The sequence below is a fragment of the Capsicum annuum genome, chromosome 1 (assembly GCF_002878395.1).
Source record: "Capsicum annuum cultivar UCD-10X-F1 chromosome 1, UCD10Xv1.1, whole genome shotgun sequence".
Classification (NCBI taxonomy): Eukaryota; Viridiplantae; Streptophyta; class Magnoliopsida; order Solanales; family Solanaceae; genus Capsicum; species Capsicum annuum.
The window spans coordinates 27,247,182-27,264,411 of NC_061111.1; the positions used below are offsets into that span (position 1 = coordinate 27,247,182).

At 32.2% G+C, this 17,230-nt stretch overlaps 1 long non-coding RNA gene across 6 annotated transcripts; it reads right to left on the reverse strand.

Annotated features, from left to right (window-relative positions):
* Positions 1 to 10,865: 10,865 nt before the first annotated feature.
* Positions 10,866 to 14,539, reverse strand: LOC107871128. Of its 6 annotated transcripts, XR_007043996.1 has the most exons (5): positions 14,304 to 14,496; positions 14,083 to 14,198; positions 13,249 to 13,591; positions 11,782 to 12,473; positions 10,866 to 11,333 (listed from the first exon to the last, which is right to left on the reverse strand). It is a non-coding gene; the product is annotated as an uncharacterized LOC107871128 (long non-coding RNA). The 6 variants fall into 6 exon arrangements; XR_007043995.1 differs by having other exon boundaries at positions 10,866 to 12,473; positions 13,265 to 13,591; XR_007043997.1 differs by having other exon boundaries at positions 10,866 to 12,053; positions 12,128 to 13,591.
* Between the last annotated feature and the right edge of the window lie 2,691 nt (positions 14,540 to 17,230).

Sequence of the window (17,230 nt, forward strand, 5' to 3'; positions counted from 1 at the left end):
TGGTTCATTCATTTAGAGATACAAACTTGGGGGTACAGTGAACAAAGTGTAAGAGGGAGATAGTGGGAAGGGGCATACAATTAAAACGGAAGACTGAGATTCACATATAAAAATTAGGAGGAGATTACGAAAATGATCATTTCAAAAATTAAAATAAAAAGAAAAGAGTTGTTACCGGTAATAGCAAGTTAAAATAACCTGACAGTGTAAAATAAGCATACACTGTCAGTTTATATTAGTTAATCTCGTCTATAAATATTGCACCATGTGCAGATATTACGATGGTTGTGCTACGAAACTCCTCCCTGTAGTTTTTGTTATGACGCTAATACAATATATCTATCCTAATTACCAAAATAAAAAAATAAGTAGCCTCTTGAATTATACTCCCTCCGTCCCATTTTACTCGTCCCAAATCGGGGTGGCACAGCTATTAAGAAAAATAATAAATAACATGACTAGTTTACCATAGTACCCCCATTAAATGATGTTTACATTTTAATTTAAAGAAAATGTAATTAATGCAAAGGGTAAAATATGGAAAAAAAAATTATCTTGTTTTGATAAGTAAAAAAGCACAAGTAAAATGGGACACCGAATTAGAAAATTTGGGACGGGTAAAATGGGATGGAGGGAGTATAAGAATAGTGATTTTTGATCATCACAACTGTTTGTAGGTCATTCTCCTAATTAAATTATAAAAGGTGATGTTTAATCATTTCCTTGCAGCAAATAAAATGCTAAGGAAGTTCCTAATATAATGACTGAGTGGATAAAAGAAGAAACTCTAAGGGATCGTTTCATGTGAGAGATAAATATTAAAATAAATTATATAATACTATTTTGTTTTATGTTTGATTTGGGATTGAGCCATCCCTAAAATAAAATAAAATTTTATCTTGAATAACGACTTGCATGTCACGATTTTTAGTAGGTCTCCTTTTCTCTAAAATAAATTATAAAAAGTGATGTTTAATTAACCATTTCCTCTCAGTAAATAGAATCCTAACGAAGTTTCTAATACAATTAATGTGTAAATATAAGAAAAAACTTTATGTGGTCGTTTGATGTGATGAACAAGTTTTGTAACAAAATATATAGGATTATTTTATTATTTATTTGATTTGGGATTGAGCTAGCCCAAGTAAAATTGAGTTTTATCTTGAATAGTGACTTTTACGTATTACAATTTTGTAGGTTATTTTTTTCGGATAAAATTATAAATAGTGATGTTTAACCATTTCCTCCTAGCAAACACAATTCTAATGAAGTTCCTAATCGAATTAATGAGTTGATAAAAGAAAAAACTTTAAAGTCGTTTGATGTGAGGGATAAATTTTGAAATAAATATATAAGATTATTTTATTTTTTGTTGGAATTGGGATTGAGCAATCCCTAAATTAAAATTCAATTTATATTGAATAGTGACTTTTGCATGTCACAATTTTTAGTAGGTCGTCATTTTCTCATAATTAAATCATAAAAATGCAATGTTTAACCATTTCCTCCCAGAAAACGGAATGCTAACGAATTTCCTAATGTAATTAATGAGTGTATAAAAGAATGAAACTTTAAGAGGTTGATTGATGTAAGGAGCAAATTTTGGAACAAATTATATAAGATTATTTTATTTTTTGTTTGATTTGGGATTGAGCCATCTCTAAAATAAAATTCAATATTGACTTGAATAACGACTTCTGCATGTCACAAATTTTTGTAGGTTATTTTCTCCTAATTAAATTATAAAAGTGATGTTTGACCATTTCCTCCGGGCAAACACAATAATGCTAACGAAGTTCTATATAATTAATGAGTAGATAAAAGAAGAAACTTCAAGGGGTCGTCTGATGTGAGGGACAAATTTTGGAATAATGCATATAATATTATCTTATTTTTGTTTGATTTTAGATTGAGTTATCCCTAAAATAAAATTCAATTTTATCTTGAACAATAACTTTTGCACATCACAATTTTTGATAGGTTATCAACGACGGCTAATATGGTGGACCATCAAAGTTCCAATGGGCCATCACTTTGGCCGTCACTTTGGACGCTATTTTTATAATTTCAAATTTTAAATCTTTTTTGACTGGAGAACATATAAATACTCAGTTTTAAGTTTTAGAAGGTATCTTTTATCTTTTATCTTTTATCTATTATTAAGATATTTTTATACTTGAAACATATTGTACGTAGTTTTTTTCTGAGGTTCATTTGAGAATTATGGATCAAGATTCCTTTATCATTTTCTCTATTGAAGAGTAAGAATTGTGACTTTTGTAAGAAAATTTTGAATTAATTTATGAATAACACAATGACTTCTTCTCTTTCTTTTATGGAGATGTGTGGCTAAGTTTCTATAACTAGAATTATGGGAGCCTTGATGTGAATAGCTGATTGGGGGTTATGAATCTAGTAGATTCTCATGTTTAATTGATATTGTATAAACTCTTCTTCACTTTAATGACTTTTCTTGGTTGCAAACTTGAAAAGTGAGCCCAAGAACAACACTTGTTCAAATAGAAAAGTGCTTGTTGGGAAAGAAAGGGTTTATACAAATCTAAAGGCTTTAATCTTTGGATAGAGGGTAGATGCCTTAACCGGATCAACCCATGTGAGAAATAGTTGAATAAATAATATATTCCTTAAGTTTGAAAGAATTAAGGGATAAGCTACTCATTTAGGTTGAGAAACTAATGGGTAGACCGTAGAATTCAATTACTCTTATAATTAGAATTGTTCATTAGGAATCCAAAATAGTTCATAGCCCTAACTGCTTAAGCATCTTGGTAACCATAACTCTTGTTTGACTACTCTTACTGAATTACTATTTGCAATACAATCAACACATTCAGATTACTTTCTGTGACAAATATTTGAATACAATTGATAAATCAAAACCCTCACTTTATTCTGAAACCCTTGATCAACAGTCTAATAACAACCACAATACTTAATGAGCACAGTATTTTCTGTGGGATTCGACACCCAACCCAGTTGGGTTTTATATTTGACAGCGACCGCTTACACTTATTTCACGGGATATTTCTATCTGTACAAAACAACCCTAAAAGGAAAGAAGAAAAGAAAAAAAAAAGTTGAAACCTCTTAGATTTATTAGTGGTTTTATTTACACACAAATTATAATGATATATTTCAGTTGAGCACCTTGATATTAGTTGGAACATGTTGGAGGTTTTATGATTATTTGAGGTTAACACATATATTTAAATGATATAATATATTTAAATGGTAAACTTATTTTTGCAACAAAAATTTGATAACACAATTTTTTTTCTAAAATTTGAATGAAAAAATGTTTTATAAAAACATTTTATCAAGTACTTTAATTAAATCAATGGACTATGATTTGAATATCTATATAAAATTTATTATTTCCTCTATTTCAATTTATATAACATAGTTTTTTTAGCCGGTCCAAACAATTAACATATTTTTTATTTGACAAATATTTAATCACACTATGAATATTTTATCCATGAAAGGTTGTACTTATTTGGAAAAAAGTCTATATATTGACCTTGCTATTTAAAATATATTTACTTATTTTTAAAACATTATAAAATCTTTTTATATTTTTTAAACTTCATATTCAGTTAAACTATATCACATAATAAATTGAGATAGAGAAGCAGACCATATTCCGTATAGAAAATAAATTGCATGCACGCTGCATGTACGGATTTTCTGTATTTTTCTGTTGGAGGGCAAATGAAAGAGTAAATGCAATTTCAAAATGATTGGTGAATATTATGAGAAATTAAATTACCAACAGCAAAAAAATTGCAGATGGAGAAATAAAATAAAAGAAGAGGGGCAGCTTTACTATTAATGAAATTAAATACTAGTATATGCATGACCTTAATGACAAGAAAAAAAAATTGTTGAGTGTACGTAAATTAAACATAATAGTATTACCTGAGTGAAGAATACTAGGAGAACCAGAATTTTGGCAGCACAAAAGAGAATCCTTATGAGTTTGAAACAACTTGTTGCCCATGATTTGACAATTTTCTCTCTTTTGTTTGGTGAAATTTTGGAAAATTTCTGTAAATATGGAAATTGGTTTGATATACTTGCTTTACCACAAAGTATAAGAGTTCCAATCCTTGTTGATAATAGCCATAGTGCTAATTTGCACAAGTTGAGCTTTGGATGTTGAAATCTATTGTTTATCATCCATGCCATCTGAAAAGATGTAAGGTTTAAGTTACCGACTACCCTTTAATATGATAACAAAGTTTCATCATATTGAAGGTTAGAAGTGAAGTACATATTTTCAGGATAAAATAAATGGACTATTTTATTTCATTTTTGGTGTGAGGTATTAGTTATTAGTATCAAGATTATTTATTCCACAATTTACACCATAGTGATAAGATAAATTATCTCATATACATGGTATGATAACTCTTTCCCAACCAAACGACAACTAGTGGTTGAAACAAGATTTTCACCGAACTGTTATCATATAGTACAGTACTAAGTATATGTAGAAGAAAAATACTTAATTTTATAGGGAAAATGGTATTTTTAATCCTTGTGTTATTATATTATTTTTATTTTAGTACTTGTGATATTCAGTTAAGCACATTTGACCTTCAGTTAAGCAATGTTTGTGATTTTAGTCCTTCAACTAAGTGATACGGAACAAACAAGGGAACACGAAATCACACTCCAAAACAGTCCACAAATCACAACAAATTGTGGACCAAATGGGTACCTCTCTCGGATTCACTATCTAGAATAAGAAAGAAGAGGATACAACGTGTTAAAACAACAAAACAACCACCCAACAACAAGTTTAGCAACACAAGATGAAGCTCCACAATATTACAATAGCAACAAGAACAAACGGGTTACATTAACAACACAAGAAGTTGAAACTAAAACAAGATACAAGATAGATAGTTAGACAAGTGTTGATGTAGTCTTAACAACCTAAGAGCATATTCCACTCTTGGACCTTTAACACTTCACACAACAAACACCTAACTCTTATAATTGACACAATAAAGGCGTCCACCACCCAAGCACCAACGTATCAAGCAAAATGCAACACACAAGAGAATCCACCCTTATGTTATGCCCTAGTTTTGGTTGTGGACTCTCTCTCTAAGAGGAGTGTTCTTTCTTCAATATTCATAAAAACTACCAACTAAAACCCTACAATGTTCAATTTATATTACATTACAAAATAAAAGATAAAAGACTAAAAGACCCTTTAATGAAAAGGGCTCCAAAAACAGCCCATGGAGTGTGCTTAGGATGGTTTTGGGCCTCCTTCACACTTAGACTTGTGCACTCTTTAGGTGGTCTTCAAAATACTCAAAAAGTGTTCATGATCGTGATCCTACTCGTATCATCCTCACCATCTTGAGAGGAATTTGACCACAATTTCACGGCTTCACCTCGTGCAATTGGCCCTCCAAGAGAAACCACCCAAAACAGTCCGCAAAACATCAAGAAGTGCACAAAACAGTCCACCAAAAAAAATAAAGGGAACCCGAGGATACAATGAGAACAAGTCTCGGCTAACATCTTCATTTTGAACCTCGTCTTCTTCTCCATCTTGAGCCTTGTCTTCAATCTCATCCGAAACAAGTATCCTACCATCATACAAGCATTGTCGTAGAGCCCATATCCTTCATGTTCCTTTCTACCATTGTCCTCTATATGGACATGTCGGGTTTGGTGTAGTGGAGCTTCGGTTGAGAGGCTTGCTTTGGTTAAGTGGGGTTCCGGTTGTGGAGTTTGGATGGGAGGAAATTGGCTTTCAAGTCCTCCTTGTTAGACTTGATCAACTTGGGAGGGAAGTGGTCTATCTTGTTCTCGATTTTGAGGGCTATTTGGAGCTTGGATTGTGGCATTATGTGGTGGTCTTCGAGGATTGGTCATTGGAAGTAAAGTTTCGGGAGTAAAAGAACGAGAATTCCTTCGACTCTCCATTCGATCCAACCTCTCACTCATAGTTACCACATCCGAGTCAATTTTTTCAAGACCCACATTTGCCCTATCAAGATCTCGGGACAAAGCATCAAGGAGGGACAAAATGGTTTCCATTATGACCAAAAGTTACCTACAAAATAACAAACAAATTAGTTGTACAAAAATGGTCTTCACAATCCCTCTCTATTATTTTGTCTCTCGGATTTTTCACACTTTGATCTCACAAGTGTCGTAACCTTACTTGTACTCCATGAGACATTGAGAGGTGGACCAAGTATTACAACGAATCAAAAGAATAAGACACACAAACGAATGTATACACGAAGAACGATTTCAAAACTAACTTATATTCTAGTACTAGCTTGTAAGTTAGTAATGGAATCAACAAACAAAACTAAAGAAACAATAAAATGAAACTAAGAAATCTAAAATTTGAGCTTAAAAATTATCGATGAACAGTAAAAATGTGATGATGTGGCAACCCTCAATTGGTCACGGTTTTGTCAAGTTTTATTGTCCAAGGTTCAAGTCTTGACCAATTTTTGATCTGGATTGGTGGAATTGTTTAAGGAGGGAAAGAATAAGTCTTGGAACTCTTTTTCAACTCATGTTTCAAGACTTGGACTTTTGTAGTATTTTCCCTTAAAACAAGGCCCTCAAAACATGGAAGTTGGTTGGAAAAGGGTTGTAAAGTCTTTGAGTGGTTGGAAGTGATGGTAAACGTCTTTGATGAATAACAAATACTACACCTCCTTCCTTCACCCTCTTAGATCTAACATCCACTTTTTTTTCAATAAAAGATGAAGATTGGTGAAGAACACCAAGAAAACCAAGAACACAAACTTTTGAATCTTGGAGTCTAAGGTTCAAGTTGGTCTCACAGTTCAATCAACACTTTGTCAAGTTTCACCTTTCAACAACAACTTCAACAAGAAGTTCTTAAGCCATCAATTCACAACAATAACACAAGGTCAAGCTCAAGAACCCAACAACAACAACACCAACCTTCAACAATAAGGATCAACACATGGCCACTTCAAGTTCACAACAACAATGTCAATATTATAAGCTCAACCTTTAGATCTAAACACTTTTAGTATTGGTGAGAAAGAACCAACACTAGAAACACACTAGACAAACAAAAGAACTACAAGATTTAGTCAAGAAAAACAAGACAATATCGGCCAAGACAACAACACAACACAATTTTTGGCCAAGAACACAAAAATGGACAGATTATTTTTTTCTGGAATTTTTCAGTTTTTATCAACTTCTTTTTTTTTTTGACTAATCAAATCCAAGATTGGCTTTGTGGGAACAAAAACCAGCTTTTCTTTGATACCAAATGATACAGAACAAACAAGGGAACACGAAATCACACCCCAAAATAATCTACAAATCACAACAAATTGTGGACCAAATGGGTACCTCTCTCGGATTCACTATCTAGAACAAGAAAGAAGAGGATACAACGTGTTAAAACAACAAAACAACCAGCCAACAACAAGTTTAGCAACACAAGATGAAACTCCACAATATTACAATAGCAACAAGAACAAACGGGTTACATTAACAACACAAGAAGCTGAAACTAAAACAAGATACAAGATAGATAGTTAGACAAGTGTTGATGTAGTCTTAACAACCCAAGAGCATATTCCACTCTTGGACCTTTAACACTTCACACAACAAACACCTAACTCTTACAATTGACACAAGAGAGGCGTCCACCACCCAAGCACCAACGTATCAAGCAAAATGCAACACACAAGAGAATCCACCCTTATGCTATGCCCTAGTTTCGGTTGTGGAATCTCTCTCTACGAAGAGTGTTCTTTCTTCAACATTCATAAAAACTACCAACTAAAACTCTACAATGTTCAATTTATATTACATTACAAAATAAAAGACAAAAGACTAAAAGACCCTTTAATGAAAAGGGCTCCAAAAACAGTCCATGGAGTGTGCTTGGGACGGTTTTGGGCCTCCTTCACACTTAGACTTGTGCACTCTTTAGGTGGTCTTCAAAATACTCAAAAAGTGTCCATGATCGTGATCGTACTCGTATCACTAACGAACAACAAATAAAATATCGCTTCATTAAATTACAGAAGGACAAATTAGATATTTCATGTTTGGTATTACTTTTATTGCATAAACTTAAAATAAACAAGAAAATGAAGAGTTTTATTTCCCCAATCCTTTTTCTTGTTCCATTTTTTAAATAATTTGAAAACACTCATATAGAGAAAGTTGAGATTAATATGAAAAATGTTATTTAAACAACAAAGAAGAATCAAACCAAAATATGATTGTACTTATACATAATTCAAAGACCGGTCTTGAAGATAACTATTTTTTTTTACTGATTTTGAAAACAAGAAAGAAAGAAAGAAATATCCTTAATTTTTCCCAATTTCTTTCCCCTCCATTTTAATTGACAACGGGCTTTTCTTCTTCTCTTTTCCTCAGAAAATAACCCACTAGAATATATTTTATAAGTAATAATTCACGAAGCATAACCATACGAGAAATAGAAAATGTATGTTTTACCCCTCTATAATTTTAACAGATTGTTATTTTATTTGATTATCGTTTGTTGAAGGACTAAAACCACGTGTATTGCTTAATTAAAGGTCAATTGCTCTTAACTGAATATCACGAGGATTAAAATAGGAATAATACAATAATACAAGGATTAAAAATATTCTTTTTCCAACTTTATATATACAGTGTAATTTTGAGATGAAAGGGTGAACTGGAGGTTTTGTAATGAACAACATAATATCATCACCATGTGCACGTATGATTTAGAAATAAATTACAAGATAGAAAAAAACAACAAGATCTAAGTACAATTATAAACAAAAATGGCTTTATTGATTATAATCTAGTGGTAGCGGTAGGAATGTGTCATATAATAGGTCTGAGTTCAATTCTCATTATTTTTTTCGTATTCACTATGTAATTAAAAAAGAATTTATCACCCGATAGAAAAAGGGAAAAAAAAATTCTTACATGTTGAGGAGTTCCATTCATGGATGCTGAAGTGTGGAGGAACTTAGTGAAAGAATCATCTATGTTATTGGCTTCTTTATGATGATGATCACCATATGAATTAAGATGAATTGAAGGTAAAAATGTGTCACAAAGAGGAGTAAGAGATTCCATTTAATTAGCAGAAAGTGTCCTTAACCCAACAATATTTTTTTTTTCGGTTCTGAAACAGTTACACTACTACTTTTTGGAGAAAATGCAATTGCTTTGCGCCTTTTTTCTGATCCATTTTTCTTTTTGGCTTGTGCTAATTCTTTCTCGTGATATATAATAGGAGTATATTGTAAAGTGCATTTGACTAAGGTATTTATAATGGAAGGGAATAAAAAAAGGGTTTAAGTTTTGTGGACAATTTATAAAATATTTTATACTATCACGTAATTTTATTTATTATTGCAGGTTATTCAATTTTTTATTAAAAAAATAAATTAAGTAATCAGTAATAATAGATCAATTAAGTAATATGTAATAACAAATTAAATTTACCTAATAGTGCAGAATATTTTATACACTAACGGTCAACGCACAAAACTTAAATTCAAAAAGAAATTAAAGAGGGTACCCTACCTCCACCTCAGATGCCACCTAGAATTTGGTTGGGTACCTTTTAAATGTAATTACACTCTCTCTTACTTTTTTAATTACTTTACTCTCTCTTTCTATTAATATACATAACATAGCCGACATATACATAGTATATGTGAGATTTTTGTAATATATTTGAGAGTTTTTTTTTTGTAATATTGAAAACATAAGTTGTGTATTTGTGTAATTTTTTATTATAATGAACTAGTGAGAATTCCCAACGATTTGGTGCTGAAATGTCATTGTCAAATGGGTAAGATGTTCATGCAATTAGAGGTTTTTTGTACAATGTCTCTGCTATTAGAAATAGTAGTAATGTCCAGGTAAATATTAGTGGTGGCTTTAAGCATTAGAAAGTTTCATTGATGATATAGGAGAGAACAAAATAGAAGAACAATTGAGCATTTATCGTTTTGCTATCATATTACTTGTTGCTTAAAAGGATAGCCTGATGCAATACACTGCCTCTATGCCTAAAATTCAAAGAAAGACCGAACCATATAAGTCAAATCTATTATCTTGCTTGCAATATAAAAATGATGATCTTTACTACTTGCTGCTCAATTTTATCGCTTGAGTTGTGCCATCAATTATGAATTTAATGCAATTACCAATTGGACTGGGCGTAGGTTGCACAAGATAATAGCGGTCGATTTAGGATCATCTTAAGCAGAGTTATTCCCACAGCAATGGCAGGAAATATATTGGGTTAGCAGATGGTCGAAACACCAAGCATCGACTTGTGAATCTGCAACACCAATGGCTATTTCATCACAAACGGAATGAAGACATAACGCGACGATTAATAAGATGCTATCACCAAGTGCAGATGCAGTTGCAAGAGCTGTTTTCTGTTGAGGTCTATCCTGCAGATGTACTTCTTTTGAAAAGTAATATTCTCTTCCATCACAGACCTGTGAATGTAATTGAGACGAATTAACTTAATCATTCAAAAAAGAAAAGAATATCCCCGAAGTACCAACTCCAACACTCTCCTAAAATATCTCCAAAATATAAAAGAGATCCAAGACACAAGAGGGGAAAATTCAAGATCGTCTATCCTGTGATTGCACGATTCAGAATCACTAAGCGCTTACACACTAAACATAGAAATGAAGAAGAGGTCACAAAATTGGGGCTTGAAAATAGCGGAAGCTACTATGAGGAGAAAGTGAAAATGTAAATGTAATTACAATTAGACGTTATCAATTAATATTTGCAATAAACATAAGCTGAAAAAGCATGACACCAAATTTAAAGAAAATCATCATCAGGTACTAATCAAAACAAAAATAGGATAAGTGTTCAACAACTATGACTATATACTGTATACATATGAGTAGGAGATTCACTTCCAATACCAAAATTGCAAACCGTTTATTGAATACATCTGAAGAAACTGAAGACCTATAAAAGGCCAAGCTTTCAATATCAAGGAAGTTTCTGTGTTAAGTTGTTTTCACTTTCTTGAAGATAATGCCTTTCCTAGCATTCTCTTCAACACCCGCTATAAAAAGTTCACTTGATATAAATCTTGCAGTGCCTCTTTCTCTCACTCTCTCACACACACACACACTCAAGTTTCATATGTTGGCTATGCTGCTGCAGCCTGCAAATCATGAATCTCAATTAAAAGATACGAGTTTGGCTGTCTTAACTTCACTTAATTACCTTGTTTATCATAAAGAATAACCGACTGCAAATCAGGAGCTAGTAATAATCTGTATTTAAGAATTAAGGAGGAAAAAAATCAGAACAGTAGTAGAAATAATGAGAACTTATAAAACATAGGATTCTCGTTAAGTTAAAGATTTCAATTTTTTCACCATAACTTTTGTTTTCAGCAACGCCAAATTTGAAACTCATAAAATAAAAAAAATAAAAAAATTGGTGGAAAGGAGATTATGGTGATGCCACTACACCTAAAGGGATCATTTACAATTATGATCTCTGCAGTAGTTCCTTTCCGTTTTAGAAAATAATAGTTTTGGTGAAAAAAGAGATTATTGTGATACCTCTGTACATTAAGGGATCATTCACACTTATGATTTTTCTCAGTACTTTCTTTCCGTTAAGGTGAAGCAGGGAAAAAGGAAATGGAATCTCATTGTCAGCTTGTAAAAGGTAAGCCATAGGTGTGAGTACCTTACATAGTTTGAATATGCATACCTCTTCATTTTCATCACAGTTCATGTAGAATCAGTTGACACGGACATCTGTACTAAAAGCATTAGAAAGATTCGATAGATCACCCAATGGTGCAAGTACATCCCCCACAACGCATCTAATCATAATGAAACAGTCACATTGCCTCCAAAACTGCCTGTTGCACTAAGAGTGTCTCCAGACATTACAAGGAACAGCACCAAATGTACTGCAATTGAAGCAAATTGACCCGTGAACCCCTTAAATGCATGTAGAACTGACCTTTTTAATAATACCTAGAGATGCAAAGGTTGTCAAAATGCTGATACAGAGTCATTTAAAGTAATTTAAATTCAGTCAATATCATTACCTCAATAAGATGTGGCATACTGTTTTACATACAAGTGACTTTTCGGGGAGGGAAATTCCGAAGTAAGGGAAGTGCTTTAGAAGCCTGCCTTCTTGATAATTCTTGATTCATGTATTCTAATATTTGTCTTACGGGTAAGACTAATTATATCTTGATTCACTTATTCCATTACATGATGGGTAATTGCTCACCGTTCCAGATTGAACACTGAATAAAATAAATAAGAGATTACTCAATACAAGTTATTGGTATGCTTTTGCATCCATATCCTTGCAACTTCCGTGCTGTAATTGATGGCCTCTCTTCGATTCCTTCTTACACTGAATTGTCTTGCATTTTCAACCCTCTTTCATGAAGATGACAACAACAGAAGTGAAAGAGAGGTGAGATAGAAGGGAGAGCTCAAGCAAGAATGTGGAAAGAATGATAGTGGAGAAACAGAAGCAGAGGGATGAAGAATAAAATGAAAGGACACGTCCGTGTGTGAATATTTAGATTAATGTGAATTAGTTGGAAGAGACATGTCAATTACTTCTTGCTCACTTTTCCCAAAATAGGAATTGCATCTCAAACTAATTCATCACTCTTTTAATCTTTAGTGGTAAAATATATTTTGAAACAGCTGGTAGCAAGTCTATATACTAATGCAAGTTCAAAGTAGTACAATTGAGAGCATGAATTAGAAAAGATAATCTCATTGTAGATATATCTGGAAGAACAAAATGTTCTTAGTTTCTGAATGTGTTCTACAATCTTATTTTCTGAATGTGTTCTACAATATATCCTTGTGGTCCGGCCATTTCCTAAACCCTTCGCATAGCGGGAGTTGGTGCACCACGCTGCCCATTTTTTGTATCTCTAATTTTTCAATCCACATGGAGTCTTAAAAAAATTGAGATACATTTGGAAGGAAGAACATTTTATTTTTCAAGGACATACTTTGTGTAGCTATCCACGCTAATGTAACAGAACTATCAAAAGCTTTATAACATGAGCAATCATAAGCATATGTCCAACTTAAAAGAACAGGAAGGAATAGTATATTCGATAAACATAACTTGATGTAAAGAAGTATGTAAAAGTTGGAGGACACAAGTTATTTAAAGGATAACATAACCAACCTGGTGCCTAATGTACCTGGGAGCAGTTTTATAAACTCTTCGTTCATTGAATCATATATTGAAATTTTAATAGAAAACTTTCATCAGTGACTGAGGACGCAACACTTTACCCTTCCCAGGCCCGCTTTGTGGAATTATACTGGGCACATTGTAGTGGTTGTTGTACATTCATCATTGACTGGACTTCTTTCCATGATTGTGGCATCTTTACTCTCGTACCTTGTTAAAGTATGTTTCACCGGTAATGCTTTCTTCTCTAAACCCTTGCTCCTGCAACAACTTTGCTTTCACCTGCTTTAGCAAGATTGTTCCTTTGCGGGATTGGGAATGCTTCATTTACACACTGCGAAGTAGAGTTGTGAATATAGTTTAGAAAACTAATTTTTCCCACAGTGAAAAAGTTTATTTGTTAAGGAAAACTAAAAGAACTTTAAAATTGACAAGCGATATTAAAACCAATCAAATAAAAACATCATTACTCACTTGACTCATTATTTGTTAGAGAGAAAACACTTAAAACAACTTTTGTGGTAAGTTGTCTATCACATGATTTAATTCTAGCCTTTCTCGTCCTCAATCCATCTACTTAAGTTAGATATGTGCTCACATCCTAGTGTGGGAATATTGATGAGAGTTTTTGAACTTTTGATTTGTTTTATATCTAAAAAGTGGTTGAAATAATCGATTGAGTGTTCATGTTTATAACAACCATCTTTCCACTTTTTAGCCTTCTCTACTCATAGCATCGTATAGTAAAAATCTATAAGACTTCAAAAGACATAATATTTAAACCACAAATTCATAACAAGGTAGAGGGAAAATGGTTGTCATTACCTTATAAACAGAACCAAATCCACCCTCTCCAATTTTATTCACAGGACTAAATTCATCTGTTGCAATTCTTAACTGCTTATAGGACAAAAGAGTGACATTTTTGACGCCAGATAGCTCTGTTATGAATCAACTTATTAGAATCTTTTCAACATACAAAGCAACCCATATGCAGCATACAATATGCTAAAAGATTGTTGAATGGCATCTGTTTTTCACCGTACATTTTTCAGTGAGCTGGGTAGCTGATTTGATGGTAAATTGGTGGGAAAATCATGTTTTACAACACAAATTTCTCATTGATTTATAGTGGAAACCTTTGTTTCTAGCAGTGAGCTAACATACTGCAGTTTCAAGCAAGAAATAAATTTAGAAAAAATAAAGGGCATAAAGGCGAAATCTTTCTAGTGAAAGCATAACAGTTCACTATATAATTGTTCTAATTTTTTCTGGATTATTTCTATTTTATTTATTGAAAATATAGTTATTTCTGTTTTATTTATCGAAAATACTACTAATTCTACTGTATCTTCAGTATTTTTTATATTTTCTAACTTTTGTGTAATTTTTTCACTTCCTTTTATCCAATCAGTTTTCTTTCTTATTTTATTATTAACTCTTTTTGCTCTTACTTTTTGTTTGCATGGTGTTGTAAACCACCAGTCTGTTTTGGTTATTATATGTGGGTATAATTTATCTAAAAATGGCATTCCTAAAAGTATATCTTTTGATGTTAATTCATAGTTATAAATTTCTTCTATTGTTAATATCTTATCCCATACTTGTATTTTTACATTTCTAGCTTTATAAGTAATTAAGCTTCCTTCATTATTAAATCCTTTAACTATGCTTACAGGTGCAGCTGGTATTATTGATATCACAGAGACTATATCTGTCTAATCTAAGCATCTATGTAAGAAAATAAATGCCGAAGAACACTAGAAAGAGAGCCAGTTAGACTAATAACGATAGTAGTCATAAATTAAAGCTAAGAAATTACAAAATATGAAACCCAAAAAAGATTAGGGCAAAATTGATGAGATATAAGTTGGGCTGAAATTGCACCATGAAGAATGTAGAGAGGTGGGAAGATTTTTTTGGGAAGAAGATTGAAAGCATACATCTGTAGTTTGTTTGGAACGAGGACGACGAATTGGAGGGTTCTAGAGTAAGATCAAATTGACTATATTACCCTTGGTTGTCTCTTGCTTCACCTTTCTATTCTATGTAGTAGAAATAAAAAAAAGAGAGGTCTACCAAGGATACTGTCTGTGGTGGTATGTAGTAAATTATTCAACCTATTTTATACTCTCAAAAGTAAATTATATCTATTTTTATTGTACTTTTTAATATATTTGCCTTTTAATTTATTCCATGTTTAGAGTCATATTAAAATAAAAATTCATATTTATTCCTACGTAAAATCCTCGTGTCTCACCTTAATTTTCCTTGTGACGTCTACATAACACGATTTCTTTAATTAAATCGACTAGTTTATTTAAACTCTTTTTTCCATCCGCTCGACCCACTCAATTCACTAAAAAATTAAAAAAAAAAATTATTAAATAAATATTTATGAAACTATTCGGAAGCTATCTTCAAACGTAAAGGGTCATTTTCTCCTATATATCACATCATAATCAGTAGTTGATTGATTAATTTATCAAGATATAAATTTATTACACTATAAAAAAATAATATTTAGCAGCAGACAAAATACGTTGCTAATCAACATATATCCGTCGCTATATCGATTTAGTGATGGATCAACGATGGAATATTTATCGTTGCTATTTTACTCGTTGCTAATTTTTTAGCAATGAAAAAAATGAAATCCGTTGTCAATTTTGCAACGTCATAGCGACGAACTTTATCCGTTGCCAGTTGTGGCAACGAATATTTTCGTTGTTATATTTATAAATGTCATTACTAATTCTTAATGTATTTCTTTATTTTGATTATTTCATGACCAAATTTTTCGTTGCTAGTCCGTCGCTATAAAATTTGTTATTTAGTCCCCAATTTTTGTGACAAAAGATAATTTTCCTCAATTCGTTGCAATAAATTTTGTTATTTAGGCCCCAATTTTGGTGACAAAAAATAAGTTTCCACAATCCGTCGCATATGTTTTTTCTTTGGTAATGATGAAATTTATTGCTAAATTTGTCGTCATTAGTTTTCTTGCAAAGCCTTTTTAATTTATATTTTTAAATACATCATGTTGAATCATATTAAAAGTATATTATAAAATTCTTAAAATATCCAACATTCATATAAAAGAACCCATATATATAGATAGCAAAATCTAAACATCCACAATACCAAACATAGCAACATCTAAACACATAATTATGTCCAAAACATCCATAGTATCAAACATCTACCAACTATCCTTAAAAGAACCTACATCATCCACAATACCAAACATAACAAAATCTAAATCCATAATTATGTCCAAAACATCCACAGTACCAAACATCTACCAACTATTCTTAAAAGAACCCACATCCATCAATGTATATTGTTGTTGCACAATTTTAAATATTTCAACAAAATAGACCATCAAAAATCAATGCACTGATCGTCAAAAGTATATCAACCAAGATTGCAATCATCATCTAAAGAATCAAGATAGTCCAAAGTGGTAGCCCGAGGTGTCACAACTGATCTTGAAGAAATCAACTTTTGTACCTCCTCATAGGTTCAGACACTCAAGTTTCCGACCGCGCATAGATAGATTCAGATTCAACTAGCAACAGTATATTAGCAGTGAGTCCTCATCATTCGAGGATATTCTTTTATTTTATTATTTCGGTAGACTGAGTATTTTAGTTGATGGAGTTAATTGGGGGATTGTCCTATCAACTCCACTTTCAGACAATTTTAGTTAGAGGCTTTTCAAACTAGTTTTCAGTCAGTATTCAATTTTACAGATTGTTATTTCAGTTGATATACTTTATTAGTATTTCAGATGTTTCGAACCTTATGGCATTTCAGCCTATTTTCCATATTTATTAGAGTATCATGTTTTAGTGCTCACAACAGATATCAGTCATGGGTTAGCTTGTGGTCCTTTGGGGTCGTAAACATCGTGTAGCGTCCGAGGTACAGACTCGGGGCGTTACAAACTTGGTATTAGAGCCTAAGGTTC